General features: G+C 48.0%; 1 protein-coding gene across 1 annotated transcript in view; it reads left to right on the top strand.

The window, feature by feature from the left end:
* SETD3 (SET domain containing 3, actin N3(tau)-histidine methyltransferase) overlaps positions 1 to 26,209 on the top strand; it is a 134,438-nt gene that overhangs the window by 48,027 nt on the left and 60,202 nt on the right. The window lies entirely within an intron of this gene.

Raw genomic sequence — 26,209 nt, 5'->3', positions numbered from 1 at the left:
GTGGTGCCCGGAGGAGACCTCCCAGCAGGAGCCAGTCAGTCATGTGGTGCCCGAAGGAGACCTCCCAGCAGGAGCCAGTCAGTCATGTGGAGCCCGGAGGAGACCTCCCAGCAGGAGCCAGTCAGTCATGTGGAGACCGGAGGAGACCTCCCAGCAGGAGCCAGTCAGTCATGTGGAGACCGGAGGAGACCTCCCAGCAGGAGCCAGTCAGTCATGTGGTGCCCGGAGGAGACCTCCCAGCAGCAGCCAGTCAGTCATGTGGTGCCCGGAGGAGACCTCCCAGCAGCAGCCAGTCAGTCATGTGGTGCCCGGAGGAAACCTCCCAGCAGCAGCCAGTCAGTCATGTGGTGCCCGGAGGAGACCTCCCAGCAGCAGCCAGTCAGTCATGTGGTGCCCGGAGGAGACCTCCCAGCAGCAGCCAGTCAGTCATGTGGTGCCCGGAGGAGACCTCCCAGCAGCAGCCAGTCAGTCATGTGGCGCCCGGAGGAGACCTCCCAGCAGCAGCCAGTCAGTCATGTGGTGCCCGGAGGAGACCTCCCAGCAGGAGCCAGTCAGTCATGTGGTGCCCGAAGGAGACCTCCCAGCAGGAGCCAGTCAGTCATGTGGAGACCGGAGGAGACCTCCCAGCAGGAGCCAGTCAGTCATGTGGTGCCCGGAGGAGACCTCCCAGCAGCAGCCAGTCAGTCATGTGGTGCCCGGAGGAGACCTCCCAGCAGCAGCCAGTCAGTCATGTGGTGCCCGGAGGAGACCTCCCAGCAGCAGCCAGTCAGTCATGTGGTGCCCGGAGGAGACCTCCCAGCAGCAGCCAGTCAGTCATGTGGTGCCCGGAGGAAACCTCCCAGCAGCAGCCAGTCAGTCATGTGGTGCCCGGAGGAGACCTCCCAGCAGCAGCCAGTCAGTCATGTGGTGCCCGGAGGAGACCTCCCAGCAGCAGCCAGTCAGTCATGTGGTGCCCGGAGGAGACCTCCCAGCAGCAGCCAGTCAGTCATGTGGCGCCCGGAGGAGACCTCCCAGCAGCAGCCAGTCAGTCATGTGGTGCCCGGAGGAGACCTCCCAGCAGGAGCCAGTCAGTCATGTGGTGCCCGGAGGAGACCTCCCAGCAGCAGCCAGTCAGTCATGTGGCGCCCGGAGGAGACCTCCCAGCAGCAGCCAGTCAGTCATGTGGCGCCCGGAGGAGACCTCGCAGCAGCAGCCAGTCAGTCATGTGGCGCCCGGCGGAGACTTCCCAGCAGCAGCCAGTCAGTCATGTGGTGCCCGGAGGAGACCTCCCAGCAGCAGCCAGTCAGTCATGTGGAGCCCGGAGGAGACTTCCCAGCAGCAGCCAGTCAGTCATGTGGTGCCCGGAGGAGACCTCCCAGCAGCAGCCAGTCAGTCATGTGGTGCCCGGAGGAGACCTCCCAGCAGCAGCCAGTCAGTCATGTGGTGCCCGGAGGAGACCTCCCAGCAGCAGCCAGTCAGTCATGTGGCGCCCGGCGGAGACTTCCCAGCAGCAGCCAGTCAGTCATGTGGTGCCCGGAGGAGACCTCCCAGCAGCAGCCAGTCAGTCATGTGGAGCCCGGAGGAGACTTCCCAGCAGCAGCCAGTCAGTCATGTGGTGCCCGAAGGAGACCTCCCAGCAGGAGCCAGTCAGTCATGTGGAGCCCGGAGGAGACTTCCCAGCAGCAGCCAGTCAGTCATGTGGTGCCCGGAGGAGACCTCCCAGCAGCAGCCAGTCAGTCATGTGGCGCCCGAAGAACGTCTTTGTGCAACAGGTGACACTGCCCTCCAGTTGGACAGCAGTGTCACCTGGTGCAGAATTGGATTGGAAGCCAGTGAATGACTGCTCACTAGCTTCTGCAGTATGTGGATGGGTGGGGCCAGCACTGCTATTCTATATGCTGGCCGCCGTTATTTAAAGGTGCAGTGGGCCGCATCTACAAGTTACACATTTTGTGTCTGGGGGGCCAGTGAAAAAGCCTGGGGGGCCACATTCGGCCCGGTGGCCTTAGTTTGAGGACCACTGTTCTAAGGTCTACCTGAAGGAAAAAAGTGCCCAATTGAGTGATAAATCCAGAGGTTTCCTCCAGGGCTGTGGAGTCGGAGTCGTGGAGTCGGGCAATTTTTGGTGCCTGGAGTCGGGAAAAAATGCTCCGACTCCTAATGAATTTGTAACTGTAATTAAAATAGAAAATATGATAAAATGTTCTATTTCTCATATAAAAGTCATTAAAAATAATGTATATATACAGTATATATACAGTAATAGATGTGCTCAGTCCACAAAAATGAAATAAACCAATCAAAATGAGTTACTTGTGCTGCTTCAATAAAGCAGTCCCCGTATTTTTAAGGTCAGATATACACATCTGATTGTGACTGTATATATGATGTGTACACAGGAATCTCTTATATATACTAAATAACATCTATGCTGTAAGAATAAAGCCTGATGTGTAGCCATGTCACTAATAGAGATGGTCAACAAGATGGAAATAATTCTGCATTGATGCTGATTTATGTAAATGTATGCACTCCCTTTGCTGATGAAATCAAATAATTTGATATGTTATTAAAATTTGGTTTGGTGACTACAAATTAAAGGGAAACTGAGACGGATGAAAAGTAAAGTTTTATACATACCTGGGGCTTCCTCCAGCCTTCTTCAGGCTAATCAGTCCCTCACTGTCTTCCACCACCCGGATCTTCTGCTATGAGTCCTGGTAATTCAGCCAGTCAGCGCTGTCCGGCCGCATGCCGCTCCCACAGCCAGGAACATTCTGCACCTGCGCAATAGTGCTGCACAGGTGTAGTATGCTCCTGGCGGCGGAGTATGTGCATGCGCACTACGCCTGACTGGCTCAAGTACCTGGACTCATAGCAGAAGATCCAGGTGGTGGAGGAGGACAACGAGGGACTGATTATCCTGAAGGCGGCTGGAGGAAGCCCCAGGTATGTATAAAACTTTAATTTCATCTGTCTCAGGTTTACTTTGTTACACAGTAGTACTATACTCTACATATGCACTCCTCACAGAGCTGCAGGGAATCCACTGAGAATGCTGTGCACATTGAACACAGAGGTGTTGTCTGTTTACAATCTCCTCATTCCCCTGCAGAGTACCTGCACATCATTCTTACATGTACCCACACTTACATTGCCTAGGGCAGAGGTTCCCAACCGGTGTGCCGCGACACATTTATGTGTCGCGGCAGCACCAGCTATGTGTCGCCGCTCTCTGCTCCCCCTGCTCGTCTGGGCTCTCCCCTCCATAACATTGCGGCGGTGGCTGGCAGCGGCGGCGGTGGGCGGGACTTACCTCCTCCAGTGTACCGGCGAGTGGACGCTGTGCGTGCGTGCTTGCAGCTAGTCTGGTCTTCACTAGACCAAACTAGCTGCACGCATAGGCACAGCGTCCACTCGCCGAAACACTGGAGGAGGTAAGTCCCACCCACCGCCGCCGCTGCCAGCCACCGCCGCCGCCGCAATGTTATGGAGGGGAGAGCCAGGGAGAGGAGCCCCAAGGTGAGGGAAGTGGGGGGGGGGGAAACGTCCGCCCTTCCCCGCTGCTCTACCCAATGCTCCTCTCTGCTGTGCTGCTCCGCTCCAGCTGGGGGGCCATTATACACCTGGCTGCATATACTGGGGCCACTATACACCTGGCTGCATATACTGGGGCCACTATACACCTGGCTGCATGTACTGGGGCCACTATACACCTGGCTGCATGTACTGGGGCCACTATACACCTGGCTGCATGTACTGGGGCCACTATACACCTGGCTGCATGTACTGGGGCCACTATACACCTGGCTGCATGTACTGGGGCCACTATACACCTGGCTGCATGTACTGGGGCCACTATACACCTGGCTGCATGTACTGGGGCCACTATACACCTGGCTGCATGTACTGGGGCCACTATACACCTGGCTGCATGTACTGGGGCCACTATACACCTGGCTGCATGTACTGGGGCCACTATACACCTGGCTGCATGTACTGGGGCCACTATACACCTGGCTGCATGTACTGGGGCCACTATACACCTGGCTGCATGTACTGGGGCCACTATACACCTGGCTGCATGTACTGGGGCCACTATACACCTGGCTGCATGTACTGGGGCCACTATACACCTGGCTGCATGTACTGGGGCCACTATACACCTGGCTGCATGTACTGGGGCCACTATACACCTGGCTGCATGTACTGGGGCCACTATACACCTGGCTGCATGTACTGGGGCCACTATACACCTGAGCACCCCTCATTGTGCCTGCAGCATCATCAGATTGTTGCTGAGCCCCTCATTGTGCCTGCAGCATCAGAAGATTGTTACTGAGCCCCTCATTGTGCCTGCAGCATCAGAAGATTGTTACTGAGCCCCTCATTGTGCCTGCTGCATCAGCAGATTGTTACTGAGCCCCTCATTGTGCCTGCAGCATCAGCAGATTGTTACTGAGCCCCTCAGTGTGCCTGCAGCATCAGCAGATTGTTACTGAGCCCCTCATTGTGCCTGCAGCATCAGCAGATTGTTACTGAGCCCCTCATTGTGCCTGCAGCATCAGCAGATTTTCTGAGCCCCTCACTGTGCCTGCAGCATCAGCAGATTGTTACTGAGCCCCTCATTGTGCCTGCAGCATCAGCAGATTGTTACTGAGCCCCTCATTGTGCCTGCAGCATCAGTAGATTGTTACTGTGCCCCTCATTGTGCCTGCAGCATCAGCAGATTGTTACTGAGCCCCTCATTGTGCCTGCAGCATCAGCAGATTGTTACTGAGCCCCTCAATGTGCCTGCAGCATCAGCAGATTGTTACTGAGCCTCTCATTGTGCCTGCAGCATCAGCAGATTTTCTGAGCCCCTCATTGTGCCTGCAGCATCAGCAGATTGTTACTGAGCTCCCCACCATTGTGCCTGCAGCATCAGCAGATTGTTACTGTGCCCCTCATTGTGCCTGCAGCATCAGCAGATTGTTACTGAGCCCCTCAATGTGCCTGCAGCATCAGCAGATTGTTACTGAGCCCCTCATTGTGCCTGCAGCACCAGCAGATCGTCACTGAGCCCCTCATTGTGCCTGCAGCATCAGCAGATTGTTACTGAATCTTTTCTATCATACGGGACGTGTCATGTATATCTGAATGTTTGGCATGATGTGACGTGTCACGGATATCTGAATGTTTGTCGTGATGTGTCATGACCTGGAAAAGGTTGGGAACCACTGGCCTAGGGCCTGATCCATGTACAGATTGTGCATGAAGAATGTGTAATAGAGGAAGAATCTCCTCATTCCCCTGCAGAGTACCTGCACATCATTCTTACATGTACCCACACTTACATTGCCTAGGGCCTGATAGATGTTCTTTGTTCCGGTTTGTACCTTTTACAAGTACTCTTACCAAGGACTAGTTTTAGTCTAAAGGGAATAAATATAGTAGTCTACATATCCTTCTCACTTCAGTTGTCTTGTAAAATTCCTAAGCGTTGGCAGCTAAGAGACGAATTTCATGTTACATACTTTTAATCCACAAAATTGTAATATGCAAATTAGAGGAGTCGGAGTCGTGGAGTCGGAGTCGGTGGAATCCTAAACTGAGGAGTCTGAGTCTGTGGATTTTTGGACCGACTCCACAGCCCTGGTTTCCTCCTCCTCGCCATTCCAGACCCCCTGAAGCCTGATGACGGTGCGGATGTCCCATGTCCTGGACTGGCAGCCCCCATGCTACACAAAGGCACGAGACCTCCTGTGCAGTGAGGCGATGTTGCTTCTCATACAGCCAGGGACTTCAGGTGGTCCCATCTCTGTGATGGTGATGTGAGGAGATGTCCCATGTCCTGGACTGGCAGCCCCCATGCTACACAAAGGCATGAGACCTCCTGCGCAGTGTGGCGGTGTTGCCTCTCATACAGCCAGGGCCTTCGGGTGGTCCCATCTCTGTGATGGTGATGTGAGGAGATGTCCCATGTCCTGGACTGGCAGCCCCCATGCTACACAAAGGCACGATACCTCCTGTGCAGTGCGGTGCGGCGGTGTTACTTCTCATACAGCCAGGGACTTCAGGTGGTCCCATCTCTGTAATGGTGATGTGAGATGTCCCATGTCCTGGACTGGCAGCCCCCAGTACCTCTCAACACTGAAGTATATGGACAGTGTAACTCCCTCCGGGGGTAACTATCTTTATTCTCCAGATACCTCCCCGCCCGGACCCTCCGTTCCTCACAGGAGACCATTGTCTCCTCTAGCCTAGTCACCGCCTCTCACTTTCGCATCCAAGACTTCTCACGGGCTGACCCTCTCCTTTGGAACTCTCTCCCTCAGTTGATTCGTCATGCCACGAGTCTGGAAACCTTCAAACGTACTCTGAAAACACACCTGTTCAGACAAGCCTATAATTTGCTATAGGCAGCACTGAAGGCACACTGGCTCACCCACTAATCCTTGTGTTTCCTTCCCTGTTGTTTCCTCCCCACTACCCTCTAGATTGTAAACTTGCAAGGGCAGAGACCTCCTCCTAGTGTTTCTCATACTGCAATAACTACCATATTCACATGTACCAACTCTAGAGGTATCTCAAACTACACATTAACTATGTATGTATGCATATTTCTACTATTGAATGTCTTCAATTTCTTATATATATTTGTTCTGCATTATTTGTTGTGTACTCTGTACAGCGCTATAGAAGATGTTGGTGCTATAGTTGGTGCTATATAAATTAAAAATAATACCTGGGTCATATAAACTGCCGGCTCAGTGCCCTCCCCCCTTCCCTGGAGGCTTAGTGCATCTGTCACCTTCCTGGATGCTGAGTCGCGTAGAGAGCCCCCCCCACCCCCCGAGTAATGTTCGTAGAAAGTCTATCTTGTACCAGAGGCGTTATCTCAGCCCTTCAGCATTTATAAGCCGGGATCCTGAGGAAGAGACCAGCGGCCAGTTCATGTGGCCTCTGCTTCTTACCTCACAATATTCTGACGTATAGGAACCACCCCCTTCCTGTCGGTATCTTGTACCAGAGGCGTTATCTGAGCCCCTCTGCATTTATTGCTGCGGATAAGCCGGGATCCTGAGGGAGAGACCAGCGGCATAAACAGTTCATGTGTCCTCTGCTTCTTACCTCACAATATTCTGGAGTATAGGACCACCCCCACCCCCCCCCCCCCCCCAGCCCCGCCTCGCCCCGTCGGTATCTTGTACCAGAGGCGTTATCTGAGCTCCTCGGCATTTATTGCTGTGGATAAGCCGGGATCCTGAGGGAGAGACCAGCGGCATAAACAGTTCATGTGGCCTCTGCTTCTTACCTCACAATATTCTGGAGTATAGGACCACCCCCCAGCCCCGCCTCGCCCCGTCGGTATCTTGTACCAGAGGCGTTATCTGAGCCCCTCTGCATTTATTGCTGCGGATAAGCCGGGATCCTGAGGGAGAGACCAGCGGCATAAACAGTTCATGTGTCCTCTGCTTCTTACCTCACAATATTCTGGAGTATAGGACCACCCCCACCCCCCCCCAGCCCCGCCTCGCCCCGTCGGTATCTTGTACCAGAGGCGTTATCTGAGCTCCTCGGCATTTATTGCTGTGGATAAGCCGGGATCCTGAGGGAGAGACCAGCGGCATAAACAGTTCATGTGGCCTCTGCTTCTTACCTCACAATATTCTGGAGTATAGGACCCCCCCCCCCCCCCAGCCTCGCCCCGTCGGTATCTTGTACCAGAGGCGTTATCTGAGCTCCTCGGCATTTATTGCTGTGGATAAGCCGGGATCCTGAGGGAGAGACCAGCGGCATAAACAGTTCATGTGGCCTCTGCTTCTTACCTCACAATATTCTGGAGTATAGGACCACCCCCCAGCCCCGCCTCGCCCCGTCGGTATCTTGTACCAGAGGCGTTATCTGAGCCCCTCTGCGTTTATTGCTGTGGATAAGCCGGGATCCTGAGGAAGAGACCAGCGGCATAAACAGTTCATGTGTCCTCTGCTTCTTACCTCACAATATTCTGGAGTATAGGACCCCCCCCCAGCCCCGCCTCGCCCAATCGGTATCTTGTACCAGAGGCGCTATCTGAGCCCCTCGGCATTTATTGCTGTGGATAAGCCGGGATCCTGAGGGAGAGACCAGCGGCATAAACAGTTCATGTGTCCTCTGCTTCTTACCTCACAATATTCTGGAGTATAGGACCACCCCCCAGCCCCGCCTCGCCCCATCGGTATCTTGTACCAGAGGCGTTATCTCAGCCCTTCAGCATTTATTGCTGTGGATAAGCCGGGATCCTGAGGGAGAGACCAGCGGCGTAAACAGTTCATGTGGCCTCTGCTTCTTACCTCACAATATTCTGGAGTATAGGACCACCCCCCAGCCCCGCCTCGCCCCGTCGGTATCTTGTACCAGAGGCGTTATCTGAGCCCCTCTGCGTTTATTGCTGTGGATAAGCCGGGATCCTGAGGGAGAGACCAGCGGCATAAACAGTTCATGTGGCCTCTGCTTCTTACCTCACAATATTCTGGAGTATAGGACCACCCCCCCGCCCCGCCTCGCCCCGTCGGTATCTTGTACCAGAGGCGTTATCTGAGCTCCTCGGCATTTATTGCTGCGGATAAGCCGGGATCCTGAGGAAGAGACCAGCGGCATAAACAGTTCATGTGGCCTCTGCTGTTTCTTACCATTTTGCCCATAAATGGCCGTGTTGATCTCCGGGTATCCAGAGTCACGGCCGGCTCCGAAGACTGGAAGGAAGATGCATGGTTTCTGTTTTGTAGCTTCTGTCTTCGGCCAGGACAGGTCACTTGTGGGGAGTAGTAATGGGAGAAAATACGCGAACGCTGAAACGAGAGGAAAAAGCAGGCTGCTGTTACTGGATAAAGGAAATGACTGATCTGTGTTCCTGTGTGGAACCCCTGCTCTTCCTTGAGGTAACCCCTACTTAGAGGGTTTCCAAATCCCTGATTGGCTATGGAGACTGTTACGAGGGGACAACCATTAGGCTTGGTTCCAGTGCAGTCCTGTCAGGTTTGCATCAGTTTTCTTATCAGTCTTGCCTGACAGGATTTTAACTAAACTGACAAGACTGCACACCTTGAATGTGTGAACCCAGCCTATCTGTTGGAGGACAGGGCATGGCTAACTGGCACTGCATGGCAGGGAGTCACGGACCTCAATAACTGCAGACCTGTAATTCTTCCCTCCGTCCTCCTGAAGACCTGTGAGAGCAGTCCTGCCACTCCTCACTTCAGAATCACACGTTTTGTATTCCCCTTAAAAACCAAACCCGTTTTCACATTTCAACGCTCCTCCCATTCATTCAGCGATAACTTTGTTGCTTATAACACTGAAATGATCTATGTATTGTTTTTTTCGCCACAGATATTTCTTTGGGTGGTACTTTTTGCTAAGAATTATATTTATATGCATTGCAAAGGGAATACTAGGCTGAAAACTGAGAAATAATTATTTTTCCCCCATTTTTTTCTATTATAGTTTTAAAATAAAATGTGCTTCAGTACATAAAACCCACATGTTTTTATTTGCCATTTTTTCCCCCGGTTATCACAACATGAATTGTCCCTTGTACAGTGTATGGCGATTATTTTATCTGGAAATAAAGGTGTGTTTTTTCCATTGAGTAAATTTTTTTTAAATACGATCACTCATTACATGACTTTATTTGCAAAATTACCAGTAATATATCCTCATGACATACATATTAAAGTCCCTAAGGTAACTATTTCTGTATTTTTTTTTTTTTAAGAAGTTTTTTTTTTTTTTTTTTGGTAACTATGGGGCAGGAGTGGAAAGGGTTAAAAAATAATAAAACAACAAATATATTTTTCTATGTAAAGGTGTATGGGTGTATCTTTTTGGCCACAAGATGGTGCTACTGTAACACGGAAACACCAGGGATTTTTTTACTGAGAGCTTGCTGCAAGCTCTGAGTCAGCACAGGCAAGATGATCGGGGGTTGGGAACAGCTGATTCCCATTACCCCGATCACAGATGAAGGGGATTGCGACGGCGAGGCGAACAGAAGCGGCATGGAGATCGTGAACATGATGGTACGTAAACCATATGCATAACTACGCCCCTGATCCACAAGTAAAGTATACAGGGGCGTAGATGTGCGTAGCAAGGATCCTGAGGTAGTTAAGCTCTCCACAGCGACCCATCTGGACCCGTTCCAGTTTGTGTACAGAGCAAACAGGTCCACCGATGACGCCATAAACATCTGCCTGGAGCTCGTCAACCACCATCTGGACAGACCGGACCACTATGCTAGGGTCCTCCTCCTAGACTTCAGCTTTTAATACTATCAGTCCCTGAATACTACAGCAGCTCTTGAAGTCCACCCTTCCCTACGCCTGTGCATCACTGACTTCCTCACCCACAGATCCCAAGTTGTCAAGCTGGGCGCTATATCCGAACAACCAATGGTAACCAACACAGGGGCCCCACAGGGCTGTGTTTTTCACTGATCATGTTCTACCTTCCACAACTGCAAATCCACGGCAGACTCTGTCAAAGCCTTCAAATATGAAGATGACACAATCCCCCCCCACCACCCGGACGTCGTCTGCAACTCCAGTCTGCTCCAGAGATGGTGATCCCTCACATCCAGGCAACTGTTTCTTCAGCCGGCTCACATCAGGCTGGAGGTTTTGGGCCATGTCCATCAAGAACTCAAAACACAAGAACAGTTTTTGTTTTTGTTTTTCCTTGGCGGTCAGCCTCCTGAACTCTCTCCACACCCTCCCTCAAGTTTTTTTCACCGATAGCATTTACACTGCTGTTTATTGAGCACACTGTGTATGTTATGTATAGTGTGTTATCCTGCTTGTATGTACTGTTTTTTACTCTGTTGAATACTGTGTGTCTTATCTCATACCTTCTTTTTACTTTTGTGTGCCAAACCCAATTTTGGGCACCACCCAGCCATGCTTGGTTTCACATTCCATTCATCACTCCCATGCTTCCTCCTCCCAGCTGCAGCAATCCACGTCACATTCCATCACTCCCATGCTTCCACCTCCCAGCTGCAGCGATCCACGTCACATTCCATCACTCCGATGCTTCCTCCTCCCAGCTGCAGCGATCCACGTCACATTCCATCACTCTTATGCTTCCACCTCCCAGCTGCAGCGATCCACATCACATTCCATCACTCCCATGCTTCCTCCTCCCAGCTGCAGCGATCCACATCACATTCCATCACTCCCATGCTTCCACCTCCCAGCTGCAGCGATCCACGTCACATTCCATCACTCCCATGCTTCCTCCTCCCAGCTGCAGCGATCCACGTCACATTCCATCACTCCCATGTTTCCACCTCCCAGCTGCAGCGATCCACGTCACATTCCATCACTCCCATGCTTCCTCCTCCCAGCTGCAGCGATCCACGTCACATTCCATCACTGTCATGCTTCCTCCTTCCAGCTGCAGCGATCCACGTCACATTCCATCACTCCCATGCTTCCTCCTCCCAGCTGCAGCGATCCACGTCACATTCCATCACTGTCATGCTTCCTCCTTCCAGCTGCAGCGATCCACGTCACATTCCATCACTCCCATGCTTCCTCCTCCCAGCTGCAGCGATCCACGTCACATTCTATCACTCCCATGCTTCCTCCTCCCAGCTGCAGCGATCCACGTCACATTCCATCACTCCCATGCTTCCTCCTCCCAGCTGCAGCGATCCAGGTCGTGTTACATCACTACTTCCAGCTGTAAAGGCTGTAGTTTCGTGGTGATGGAACATGACTTGGATAGCTGCAGCTGGGAGGAGGAAGCATGGGAGTGATAAAGCAACGTAGATCACTGCAGCTGGGAGGAGGAAACAGTGGAGTGATGGAACGCAACGTGCATCGCTGCAGCTAGGAGGAGGAAGCGTGGGAGTGATGCAACATGACATATATCACTACAGCTGGGAAGAGGAAGCATGGGAGTGATGGAAGGCAACGTGGATCGCTGCAGCTTGGAGGAGGAAGCATTGGGAGTGATGGAACGTGACATGGATCAATACAGCTGGGAGGAGGAAGCATGGGAGTGATGGAACGCAACGTGGATCGCTGCAGCTGGGAGGAGGAAGCATGGGAGTAATGGAACGCGACGTGGATCGCTGCAGCCGGAAGGAAGAAGCATCGGAGTGATGGAACGTGATGTGGAACGCTACAGGTAGGTGGAGGAAGCATTGGGAGTGATGAAATGTGACGTGGATCGCTGCAGCTGGGAGGAGGAAGCATGGGAGTGATGGAAGGCAACGTGGATCGCTGTAGCTGGTAGGAGAAAGCAGCAGAGTGATGGAACGTGACCTGGATTGCTGCAGCTGGAAGGAGGAAACATCGGAGTGATGGAACGCGACGAGCTTCGCTGCAGCTGGGAGGAGGAAGCATGGAAGTGATGGAACGTGACATGGATCGCTGCAGCTGGGAGGAGGAAGCATGGGAGTGATGGAATGTGACGTGGATTGCTGCAGCTGGGAGGAGGAAGCATGGGAGTGATGGAATGTGACGTGGATTGCTGCAGCTGGGAGGAGGAAGCATGGGAGTGATGGAATGTGACGTGGATCGCTGCAGCTGGGAGGAGGAAGCATGAGAGTGATGGAACGCGACGTGGATTGTTACAGCTGGAAGGAGGAAGCATGGGAGTGATGGAACGTGACATGGATCGCTGCAGCTTGGAGGAGGAAGTGATGGAACACGACGTGGATTGCTGCAGCTGGAAGGCAGAAGCATCGGAGTGATGAAACGCAACGTGGATTGCTGCAGCTGGGAGGAGGAAGCAAGACAGTGATGGAATGTTACGTGGATCGCTGCAGCTGGGAGGAGGAAGCATGAGAGTGATGGAGCGCTACGTGGATCGCTGCAGCTGGGAGGAGGAAGCATGGGAGTGATGGAATGTGACGTGGATCGCTGCAGCTGGGAGGAGGAAACAGTGGAGTGATGGAACACAACGTGGATCGCTGCAGCTGGGAATTGGAAGCATGGGAGTGATGGAATGTGACGTGGATCGCTGCAGCTGGGGGAGGAGGAAGCATGGGAGTGATGGAATGTGACGTGGATCGCTGCAGCTGGGAGGAGGAAACAGTGGAGTGATGGAATGTGACGTGGATCGCTGCAGCTGGAAGGAGGAAGCATGACAGTGATGGAATGTGACGTGGATCGCTGCAGCTGGGAGGAGGAAGCATGGGAGTGATGGAATGTGACGTGGATCGCTGCAGCTGGGAGGAGGAAGCATGAAAGTGATGGAATGTGACGTGGATCGCTGCAGCTGGAAGGAGGAAGCATGAAAGTGATGGAATGTGACGTGGATCGCTGCAGCTGGGAGGAGGAAGCATGAAAGTGATGGAATGTGACGTGGATCGCTGCAGCTGGGAGGAGGAAGCATGGGAGTGATGGAATGTGACGTGGATCGCTGCAGCTGGAAGGAGGAAGCATGGGAGTGATGGAATGTGACGTGGATCGCTGCAGCTGGGAGGAGGAAGCATGACAGTGATGGAATGTGACGTGGATCGCTGCAGCTGGGAGGAGGAAGCATGGGAGTGATGGAATGTGACGTGGATCGCTGCAGCTGGAAGGAGGAAGCATGGGAGTGATGGAATGTGACGTGGATCGCTGCAGCTGGGCGGAGGAAGCATGGGAGTAAAGGAACGTGACGTGGATAGCTGCAGCTGGGAGGAGGAAGCATGGGAGTGATGGAATGCGACATAGATTGCTGCAGCTGGGAGGAGGAAACAGTGGAGTGATGGAACACAACGTGGATCGCTGCAGCTGGGTGGAGGAAGCATGGGAGTGATGGAATGTGACGTGGATCGCTTCAGCTGGGAGGAGGAAGCATGGGTGTGATGGAATGTGACGTGGATCGCTGCAGCTGGGAGGAGGAAGCATGGGAGTAATGGAACGTGACGTGGATTGCTGCAGCTGGGAGGAGGAAACAGTGGAGTGATGGAACACAACATGGATCGCTGCAGCTGGGAGGAGGAAGCATGGGAGTGATGGAATGTGACGTGGATCGCTGCAGCTGGGAGGAGGAAGCATGGGAGTAATGGAACGTGACGTGGATCGCTGCAGCTGGGAGGAGGAAAAAGCGGAGTGATGGAACGCAACGTGGATCGCTGCAGCTGGAAGGAGGAAGCATGGGAGTGATGGAATGTGACGTGGATCGCTGCAGCTGGGAGGAGGAAGCATGGGAGTAATGGAACGTGACGTGGATTGCTGCAGCTGGGAGGAGGAAACAGTGGAGTGATGGAACACAACATGGATCGCTGCAGCTGGGAGGAGGAAGCATGGGAGTGATGGAATGTGACGTGGATCGCTGCAGCTGGGAGGAGGAAGCATGGGAGTGATGGAATGTGACGTGGATTGCTGCAGCTGGGAGGAGGAAGCATGGGAATAATGGAATGTGACGTGGATCGCTGCAGCTGGAAGGAGGAAGCATGGGAGTGATGGAACGCGACGTGGATCGCTGCAGCTGGAAGGAGGAAGCATGACAGTGATGGAATGTGACGTGGATCGCTGCAGCTGGGAGGAGGAAACAGTGGAGTGATGGAACGCGACGTGGATCGCTGCAGCCAGAAGTGGTAACAAGGGTGAGTTAAGCCCCTCTGCCACGGCCCGCATGTATAATGGCTCTATTTTGACTCGGATGGAACAGATGTGGATTTGTAAGCTCCTCTCTAGTGGTGACATCTTTACTGCTGGCAAGATGGATCACTTTCAGAATGTTTGTGTGTTCTGAAGTGCACAGAAACACTTGGTGTCCCAGAGTGCTCTGGGGCAGAAGGCTGCATAACTAAACAGCCTAAGCTAAACCTCACTGGGAGCGTTGGGTTACATGCCAGTATACAGCAATATATAGATATAGGAAGGGTTTTCTGATGCAGAAAGCAGGAAAATTGAAGAAAAACTGGGTATCTTGAATCATTTATTGCATTCTAATATATTGACTCTTTGGTAGCGCCGTACACGTGTGGCACAGGAATCGCTTGCCGGCGCTTCTGCGCATGTGCGGGCACGCGGCCAAGTCATTGGCGCACAGTTAGCCTGCACAGGTGCAGTACGTGCACAACTGCGTGTCCGCACATGCGCAAAAGCGCCGGCCAGCCGGCAAGCTTCACAGGCGGCCAGTGGGGACCATCAGAGCTGCAGCGAGGGACTGAAAAGAAGTCTAGTGGCCATAACATGCCCCAGGTAAGTAAGATTTGCTTTTTAATGTCATCTTGTGAGTCTTTTAAGTCGGGAAAGTCTGGTATAAGGTCCAGCAATTTCTAGAGGCAGTGCAGCAGGACTCTCTCCTGTAGACAGTACCAATCTGTACCAGGCCAATTCAGTCCATCTAATAGAATTCTTCTGTTCCCCAATGAAGATGCTCCGGTCCCTTCTGGACAAGATCTATTGGAATAGCGATCCAAAAAACTGTTCACATTTTGGTGTCTCTCTCATTACCATATAGTTCCAGCAGATGGCAGTAAAGCACTGTACATAAAAAACTCTGCTGATTCTAGTTTCTTGTTTGCATTTTTCTGCAAACCCTTCCTGGTACAATGTCCTGCACACACCGGAGCTCCCGTCCTTCTTGAGCTAGGTACAATGTCCTGCACACCGGAGCTCCTGTCCTTCTTGAGCTAGGTACAATGTCCTGCACACACTGGAGCTCCCATCCTTCTTGAGCTAGGTACAATGTCCTGTACACACTGGAGCTCCCGTCCTTCTTGAGCTAGGTACAATATCCTGCACACACTGGAGCTTCCATCCTTCTTGAGCTAGGTACAATGTCCTGCACACACTGGAGCTCCCATCCTTCTTGAGCTAGGCACAATGTCCTGCACACACTGGAGCTCCCGTCCTTGAGCTAGGCACAATGTCCTGCACACACTGGAGCTCCCGTCCTCCTTGAGCTAGGTACAATGTCCTGCACACACTGGAGCTCCCATCCTTCTTGAGCTAGGTACAATGTCCTGGACACACCGGAGCTCCTGTCCTTCTTGAGCTAGGTACAATATCCTGCACACACTGGAGCTCCCGTCCTTCTTGAGCTAGGTACAATGTCCTGCACACACTGGAGCTCCCGTCCTTCTTGAGCTAGGTACAATGTCCTGCACACACTGGAGCTCCCGTCCTTCTTGAGCTAGGTACAATGTCCTGCACACACTGGAGCTCCCGTCCTTCTTGAGCTAGGTACAATGTCCTGCACACACTGGAGCTCCCGTCCTTCTTGAGCTAGGTACAATGTCCTGCACACACCGGAGCTCCCATCCTTCTTGAGCTAGGTACAATGCCCTGCACACACCGGAGCTCCCGTCCTACTTGAGCTAGGTACAATGTCCTGCACACACTGAAGCTCCCATCCTTCTTGAGCTAGGTACAATGTCCTGCACACACTGGAGCTCCCATCCTTCTTGAACTAGGTACAATGTCCTGCACACACTGGAGCTCCCATCCTTCTTGAGCTAGGTACAATGTCCTGCACACACTGGAGCTTCCATCCTTCTTGAGCTAGGTACAACGTCCTGCACACACTGGAGCTCCCATCCTTCTTGAGCTAGGCACAATGTCCTGCACACACTGGAGCTCCCATCCTTCTTGAGCTAGGCACAATGTCCTGCACACACTGGAGCTCCCGTCCTTGAGCTAGGCACAATGTCCTGCACACACTGGAGCTCCCATCCTTCTTGAGCTAGGTACAATATCCTGCACACACTGGAGCTCCCGTCCTTCTTGAGCTAGATACAATGTCCTGCACACACTGGAGCTCCCGTCCTTCTTGAGCTAGGTACAATGTCCTGCACACACCGGAGCTCCCGTCCTTCTTGAGCTAGGTACAATGTCCTGCACACACTGGAGCTCCCGTCCTTCTTGAGCTAGGTACAATGTCCTGCACACACTGGAGCTCCCGTCCATCTTGAGCTAGGTACAATGTCCTGCACACACCGGAGCTCCCATCCTTCTTGAGCTAGGTACAATGTCCTGCACACACTGGAGCTCCCGTCCTACTTGAGCTAGGTACAATGTCCTGCACACACCGGAGCTCCCATCCTTCTTGAGCTAGGTACAATGTCCTGCACACACTGGAGCTCCCGTCCATCTTGAGCTAGGTACAATGTCCTGCACACACTGGAGCTCCCGTCCTACTTGAGCTAGGTACAATGTCCTGCACACACCGGAGCTCCCATCCTTCTTGAGCTAGGTACAATGTCCTGCACACACTGGAGCTCCCGTCCTTCTTGAGCTAGGCACAATGTCCTGCACACACTGGAGCTCCCGTCCTTCTTGAGCTAGGTACAATGTCCTGCACACACTGGAGCTCCCGTCCTTTAGCTAGGTACAATGTCCTGCACACACCGGAGCTCCCATCCTTCTTGAGCTAGGTACAATGTCTTGCACACACTGGAGCTCCCGTCCATCTTGAGCTAGGTACAATGTCCTGCACACACTGGAGCTCCCATCCTTCTTGAGCTAGGTACAATGTCCTGCACACACTGGAGCTCCCATCCTTTTTGAGCTAGGTGAATGCGTCACATTTTTGTTGGCAGAAACTTTCCTTCGGAGAAAGGTTGTCCAGAAATTTTGTAGCAGCTCAGGGGTCCCACACTGAGAATTTTAAGTGTACATATGTTTAGTACACCGTGCGGTAATAAAAACGTTGTTTGTGTCTGTAAACTGGAAAAAAAAAGGGGGAGTAAGGAATTGATAAATAACATGTTGTTATCGCCAACAAAGACCTGGCGAGTTTGCTCTACACAGTAGCAGTTTAGGTGACAAATGGAGCCCTTTGAACTTAATGTTATAGAATTTTTTAAGGATACAGAGGTGCATAATAAAGAATGACCGGCACCATCAGTAGGCATTATGCTCTTTTATTGTATGAAAGGTCATATGGCCATCCAGCAACGTTTCTGAGTAATACCCCTTTATCAAGCAAGGGTACAGAGGAGGAAATGTAGAAGGGTGGTTGTTGTAATATCACCCAGGGTGTTTAGAAATCATACAGAGCTAGAATATATATATATATATATATATATATATATATATATATATATATATATATATATATTATATATATTTTTTTTTTTATTAAAATATATATTTATATTTATATTTTTTCAATTAATATATATATATATTTATATTTTTTCAATTAATATATATATATATATTTATATTTTTTCAATTAATATATATATATATATTTATATTTTTTCAATTAATATATTTATATTTTTTCAATTAATAAATATATTTATATTTTTTCAATTAATAAATATAAATATATATATATATATATATATATATATATATCAATTTAAAAGATATATATATATACACCTATTTTTCACATGTTCATCGGGGCTACTCAAGAATTGATTATTTTTTAGTCCAGCAGGATACTATACTGTCAGTAGCAGACGTAAAAATAGGACAAATTACGTTCTCAGACCATGCACCGGTGATAATAACTATATTATTAGGGAAAAGATCTATTGTAAATAAACAATGGAGATTAGATGTCTCCTTGTTAGATAGTATGGATCATATGCAACAGGTTGCGAACGCTATTAAAGACTTTATAGAGTTGAATGAAAAATCTGTCTCCTCGTATGGTATCCTGTGGGACACTCTAAAATGCGTTATTAGAGGAACCTTGATTAATATAAAAAGTAAAATGAATAAAGAAAAAAATAACAAGATTAATAATCTACTAACATTGCTGCAACAAGCAGAAGGGGAACATAAAAAATACGCAACAATCAAAACTTTATCAATAGTGACTGAACTTAGAATAGAACTTAATGACCTTTTGGATAATAAATGTTCATTAGAACACAAAAAATTGAAGAAACAACATATGTTGGGGAAAAACAAATCGGGGAAAATCTTGGCGGACCTCCTAAGAGATAAAGGGAAATCAAATTATATTCATCACATAGTTGATAAAAAAGGCACAATTATTCATGATACTAATCAGATTTCAAGAGAATTTGTTAAGTTCTATAACGAACTATATAATATGGATGAGTCAGGTTTGTTAAACCCTAAAGATTTTTTGGATAAAATAAAACTTCCAAGGATAAGCCTGAAAGATAAAATAGAACTGGAATCCCCGATCTCCCTGGCCGAATTCTGCAGGACTGTAATGGAACTGCCCAAAAAAAAATGTCCGGGCCCTGACGGCTTTAATGCCGAGTTTTACCAATCATTTATGGATATTTTAGCACCCCTATTTTGTAAACTTGTGAATAATAGCGAAAACGGTACAATTTTTTCCAATGAATCAAACCGAGCAACTATTACGCTGATTCCGAAAGGGGATAAACAAAACCCAAACTGTGCACAATTTAGGCCAATTTCCCTCATAAATTGTGATGTAAAAATTTATGCTAAAATATTATCAAATAGATTAAATAAAATAATTGGTAACGTCCTGGGGAATCAACAAGCAGGTTTTATTAAAAACAAACAAACTAAAGATAATATATATACCGCAATCAGTTTGATCGAAAAATGTAGAGCAAGAGGGAAAGGGGCAGTGGTGATCGCAGTTGATGCCGAAAAGGCATTTGATCGCATCTCGAGAGGTTTTGTCTTTGCAGCCCTGGAGGAATTCGGACTGGGACCAATATTTATTGGGAATATAAGAAAGCTGTATAGTAATCAAAGTGCAGGTGTTAAGGTAAATAACCAGACCAGTGACACATTTTTTATCTCTAATGGGGTTAGACAGGGATGCCCCCTGTCCCCCACATTATTCAATCTTGGCATTGAAACAATTATACAATCCATCCAACAAGATAATGAAATTAGAGGCATTAAAACGAAACAAGGCGAAATGAAGATATTGGCTTATGCCGATGATCTACTTTTGACCCTGACGGATCCACTTGGCTCGACTATAAAATGTCGGGATAAGTTTAGTCTTTTTGCAAAATACTCAAATTTTAAACTGAATAAAGAGAAAACTGAGATATTAAATATAGGCTGCTCTATGAAACTTATAGAAGAGATAAAACAAACTAGTGAATTTAGATGTAATAATTACTCGATTAAATATTTAGGCATTAATCTTACGAGTAACCTGGACTTACTTTTTAAGAGTAACTTTTTAAAAATAATAGATGAAAGTAAAAATAAACTGAGATCCTGGGACCGCCCATGTTTCAATATAATAGGTAGGATCGGAATCATTAAAATGCTGATCCTCCCCAAACTTATTTTTTTGTTGCAGAGTTTACCGATAGCCATCCCTACTGCATGGTTCCAGAACTGGCACAAGATATTTCAGAACTTTATTTGGAGCAACACTAAGCGTAGAATAAACTACAAACTGATTATGAAAAGGAAAAATCAGGGCGGACTGGCTGCCCCAAATTTATATAATTACTATAGAAGCATACACTTGACAAGAATCCTAGAATGGAAAATAGAGATTACCTCTGATACAAATAATAGGATTTGGCCTTGGCTGGAGGAGGAGGAATCCGACTTGGATCTTGTTTTTACCTGGATTCCTAAAAACATTAATAGGGTATATAACTTATCGTCACATCCGCTGACTAAACCAACTCTAAAGTCATTGCTCTGGATAATTAAAAAATGGCAGGAGAATATGGGGTTATCTCCCCTGACAACCTTGCGAGATAATCCAGACTTCCCCCCAGGTCTTGACCCAGCCTGGTTTGGCAAGCATAATATAAGTCGAGAAACACGCTTCATTGATATCAGAGGTAGTCGTGTGCTGGGAATTAAATCAATTTTTGAAGATAATAATGAGATTAGTTTATGGGGCTCTGCTCAGATTCATAGTTTTACTCGAAAATGGACTTCACTGTCTGCCCAAAGGATGGAACTGAATAATTTTGAAAAACATCTTTATTTGGGGAAAAAAATGAACAAATCAATCTCTAGTCTATATTCAGATATCTGTGCGTCTGATTATGGCCAGGATCTTCCGGCATATTGTAAGAAATGGGAAAGAGAGCTGGGGTCGAGTCTGGAAGGGTCTTGGCCACAAATATGGGCAAATAATTTTAAAATTCAAGACCCAAGGCTTCAATTGATACAATTTAAAACAATTGGTAGATGGTATATCACACCATATCGTATTAGCAAATTTGCAAGACGCAGGGTGTTGTGCTGGAGATGTGGACAGGGGGATGGAGATAACCTACACATGTGGTGGTGGTGCCCGGTAGTCAGAAAATTCTGGGATGATATTTGCCTCCTGGCTGAGAGATTACTAAAAGAAAAATTTGAGCTTACACTAGAAGAAGCAATTTTTAGTTTTATAGACACAAAAAAAAGAAAAAAAAAAGAAAGTCCCGGACACTTACTGATCAAAGAATACGGCACAATAGTGGCCAAAAGTATTATTGCTAATAACTGGAAAAACCCGGCCACTTTGGATACAAGGGAATGGTTTGTTGGGATGGATGAACTGTGTAAGAATGTGGGGCCGAGGCATGCAGATAATCTTGAAGAAGTATGGAGAAGCCTCACAACTAACCTTAGTTAGTTTATTTGAAAGAGAGTGACTGGGGAGAGGAGAGGGACATGTGTAAGAGGGTGTGGTTGCATGTGTGTAGGATGTGTTTTTGAGAAGGATAGTGAAAAAATACTAGGCTCAGCAGCAGTCGCTCATTGGGAGGTAGGGTGGGAAAAAGAAGATCGATGAGGCTTGTAAATAGCTACTACCAAACTATGATGACCACACAACTCAGTTTAGGGGCATGGCAAGAAAGGAGTATTGCCAATGCCACATATGACTGACTACCCATGAACTTGGGTCTGTGTGCTGAGTTTAAAAAAAATAAAAAAAAAATAAAATAAAAGATATAAATATATATATATATATATATATATATATATATATATCTTAATTTAAAAGATATAAATATATATATATATATCTTAATTTAAAAGATATAAATATATATATATATATCTTAATTTAAAAGATATAAATATATATATATATATATCTTAATTTAAAAGATATAAATATATATATATATTTTAATTTAAAAAAAGTGTTTTTATATATATATATATATATATATATATATATATATATATATATATATATATATATATATATATATATATATATATATGTGTATATATATATATATATGTATATATATATGTATATATATAATAAAAATAATAATTTTTGTATAAATGTCTAAAACTGCCCACTTCTACCCTGCATGCGCCTTGTCATTAGGAAGTCAGCGGCAAACTACCGCACTCGTCAAATTATACCGACAGCTTTCCGCACCACACCGAACACTTACCGCACATTTACCGACTGCTATCGCAATCACCTTGTACTTGAAATTTTTTAATGAATTCACTGCAAAAACCCTCATTTACTGCTACTGGTAATTACCCGCCCGTCTCTGAACTACCGCACTCATTTTTATGAATCAAGGCCTATGTAATACCAAAAAATATTGCTTCTATTCAGTGGCATTGCTATAGAGCCATGGTCCCCAATGCAAATTTTGCCCTGCCACAGTACTGCATGTATAATTTTATTATTGAATATTTATATAGCATCTTCTGCAGCGCATTACAGAGTACATAGTCATGTCACTGATTTGTCCTCAGAGGAGCTCACAATGTAATCCTACCATAGTCATAGTCTAATGTCCTACCATATTATTATTATGTATTTATATAGCACTGACATCTTCTGCAGCACATTACAGAGTACATAGTCATGTCACTGACTGTCCTCAGAGGAGCTCACAATCTAATCCTACCATAGTCATAGTCTAATGTCCTACCATATTATTATTATTATGTATTTATATAGCACTGACATCTCCTACAGCACATTACAGAGTACATAGTCATGTCACTGACTGTCCTCAGAGGATCTCACACTCTAATCCTACCATAGTCATAGTCTAATGTTCTACTATATTATTATTATGTATTTATATAGCACTGACATCTTCTGCAGCACTGTACAGAGTACATAGTCATGTCACTGACTGTCCTCAGAGGAGCTCACAAACTAATCCTACCATAGTCATAGTCTAATGTCCTACCATATTATTATTATGTATTTATATACAGTAGCACTGACATCTTCTGCAGCACATTACATAGTACATAGTCATGTCACTGACTGTCCTCAGAGGAACTCACAATCTAATCCTACCATAGGCATAGTCTAATGTCCTACCATATTATTATTATGTATTTATATAGCACTGACATCTTCTGCAGCACATTACAGAGCACATAATCATGTCACTGACTGTCCTCAGAGGAGCTCACACTCTAATCCTACCATAGTCATAGTGTAATGTCCTACCATATTATTATTATGTATTTATATAGCACTGACATCTTCTGCAGCACTATACAGAGTACATAGTCATGTCACTGACTGTCCTCAGAGGTGCTCACACTCTAATTCTACCATAGTCATAGTGTAATGTCCTACCATATTATTATTATTATGTATTTATATAGCACTGACATCTCCTGCAGCACATTACAGAGTACATAGTCATGTCACTGACTGTCCTCAGAGGAGCTCACAATCTAATCCTACCATAGTCATAGTCTAATGTCCTACCATATTATTATTATGTATTTATATAGCACTGACATCTTCTGCAGCACATTACAGAGCACATAATCATGTCACTGACTGTCCTCAGAGGAGCTCACACTCTATTCCTCCCATAGTCCTATGTCCATCATAGTCTAGGGCTAAATTAGGGGGAAACTAATTGGCGTATCTGTATCCTTTTGGGATTTGGGAGGAAACTAGAGTGCCTGGAGGAAACCCACACATATGCGTGTGAGAGAGGTATGAACCAAGGAAAAGGAATGGTGTGTTCAGAGGAACCTGGATTGAGATGGATATGGAGACTGACATTTATTTTCTCTTGAAGGGACTCTGAAGTCTTTTTTTTTTTTTTTTTTTTTTTTTTTTTTACCAGTTTTTTTTTATAATGTAATCATGTTAAGCATTATAGCCTAAGTTTGAATCGCCGCAATCCCGCCGCAAAACAAGTGTTTCTTCATAGAGAAAAAGCCCTGCAAAGCTCCAGGACTCGTAGGGCTTTAATTCCTTGAAGAGGCGGAGCTTTGAGCTGTAGCTCTGCCTCCTCCACAGTCAATCTCCGCCAATCACCGCCTCCTCCCTCCCCTCTCAGTCTTCTTTCACTGAGAGGGGCGGGAAGGAGGCGGAGATTAATTGCGGAGAGGCAGAGCTACAGCTCAAAGCTCCGCCTCTCCCGAGCAGCATGATCTGCGACTTGCAAAGTCGAGGAACTTTGCAGGTCGTTTTCTATATGAAAAAACGCTTGTATTGCGGCGATTCAACTGAGACTATAATGCTAAACATGATTACATTTACAAAAAATGGTAAAAGGTGAGACTTTAGAGTCTCTTTAACCTTTTGGGGACCAAGTACGTTGAATCAATGTCCAGCAGGTGGTGCTGCCGCCGTTCTGACTGGACATTGATTCAACGTCCGCGCTAACGAACCGTCCCGACGCGATCGTGCGCACCGGATAGGGGAGCTTAAGCTGTTATATGACAGCTGACATCTCCCCCTCAGTGATCAGGAACCATCGCGTATGGCTGCTGATCACGTGATCACTACGATCGACGGCGGATTGTAGTGATCAATTTGACAACTGCAGCGGTAGGGGGAAAGAGGATCCACTCACCTCCCTGCCGTTCCCGCGACAATCGGCGCCCCCCACCGCTCTTGCCGGCATTTCTGCTCCTTCTGACGTCAGCACCGGGTCGCGGATTGATGACGTCATCAAGCCGCGACCCGGAACTGAGCGGCAGTAGGAGCTGAGATGCAGGCCGGAGAGGAGGGATCCGCTGTGGCTCATTGCTGGAGCCTGGAAGGTGAGTGATTGTTGCTGACAACGGGGGACACCTGGCCACACGGGGGAGACAGCCTAGCAAGACCCTGCAGGGATCCGGCTGCCTGACCCCCCCCCCCCAACGCCCCCACCCCCCCTTCTGCAAAAATGCCTGGTCCTGAAGGGGAATTAGGCGGCTGGTCCCAAAAGGGTTAAACAATGCCAGTTGCCTGGCAGTCCTCCTTATCCTGTGTCTTTAATACTCTTAGCAATAGACCCTGAACAAGCCTTAGATATTTGACTGTCAGACTGGATTAGCTGCATGCTTGTTTCAGGTGTGTGGTTCAGACTCTACTGATGCCAGAAGGATCAGCAGGACTGGCAGGCAACTGGAAGTGTTCAAAAGGAAATCTGGCAGCCTTCATGTCACTCTCTCACCTCTGGTTTCTTTTAAGTTTTCTGCGGACTTATCGGAGGTTATGGGTGTGGCCTTATCACTAGGGGGCGTGGTCTTATAGGTGCCTGTAATCTTTCAGCTCTCCTGCCCTGCATCCATCCCACAATGCAGTATTTTCCATTATCAGGTAACTATTACCTGTAGGAGTCTGCACAGATCTCCATCAATTATTTACACTTACATTACAAGCTGTCAGAGGTGTTCATGTCTAACTACAGCCACATGGCAGCTTACAAAGCAGAGGCCAGGAATTCACTCGTTTCAAGGCTAACTGTGCAGGGAGACCCCAGAAAGCAGCAAAGAATAAGAACATAAAAATACTGTATTATTTCCAATTCCCTGGCAGTTATGGCTTGGAGCAGTCAAGTCGTTACAGGCCTGATTAGGGGGGCTTATGGAGATGGACTACATAACCTGACCATCGGAGGCGGATGTGAAACATGCCATTGACCTAGCTGTTTGCCTCCCGTGAAAGGGCCATCTTGCCTTCTAAACCATTCCTAAATGAGAGGGCTTGTCTCTGTGTGTGGAGGAAGGTTCTGGATGCTGTGACACTGAGATATGGCATGGGGTGTGGCCAACCACTCAGCCCCTCTAATGTTTGGCTAAGTAGTGATTTGATAACTACTATAAGAAGTAACTTGTCTATATATCTTATCTAAAGTTTTGATAGTTTACTCAGCATATCTAGCTGCAAACCGCTTCAACAGTATATGATTGTTTATTCCTGTGATACAATGAGGGCAGCCATGTTCTATTTGTCACAGGCTGAGGGCTGGAGATGCTATCAGCTTGCCTGTGTGTAAATTCAGTCCCCTTTCCTCCTCCCCTCTGCCTCTGAAATCTCTGGCTAGTAACCTCCTCCTCCTGCCCAGACTGAGCTCCCATAAGCCCTTGCTACAGTGCCAAGGCACAAAAGGAGCTGTGGGCAAGGCTTGTTTAGATAATAGGGA

This window comes from Hyperolius riggenbachi, chromosome 9, assembly GCF_040937935.1.
Source record: "Hyperolius riggenbachi isolate aHypRig1 chromosome 9, aHypRig1.pri, whole genome shotgun sequence".
Taxonomy (NCBI): Eukaryota; Metazoa; Chordata; class Amphibia; order Anura; family Hyperoliidae; genus Hyperolius; species Hyperolius riggenbachi.
Note: the sequence above shows the minus strand (reverse complement) of the source record. Positions and strands in the feature narration are given on the sequence as shown.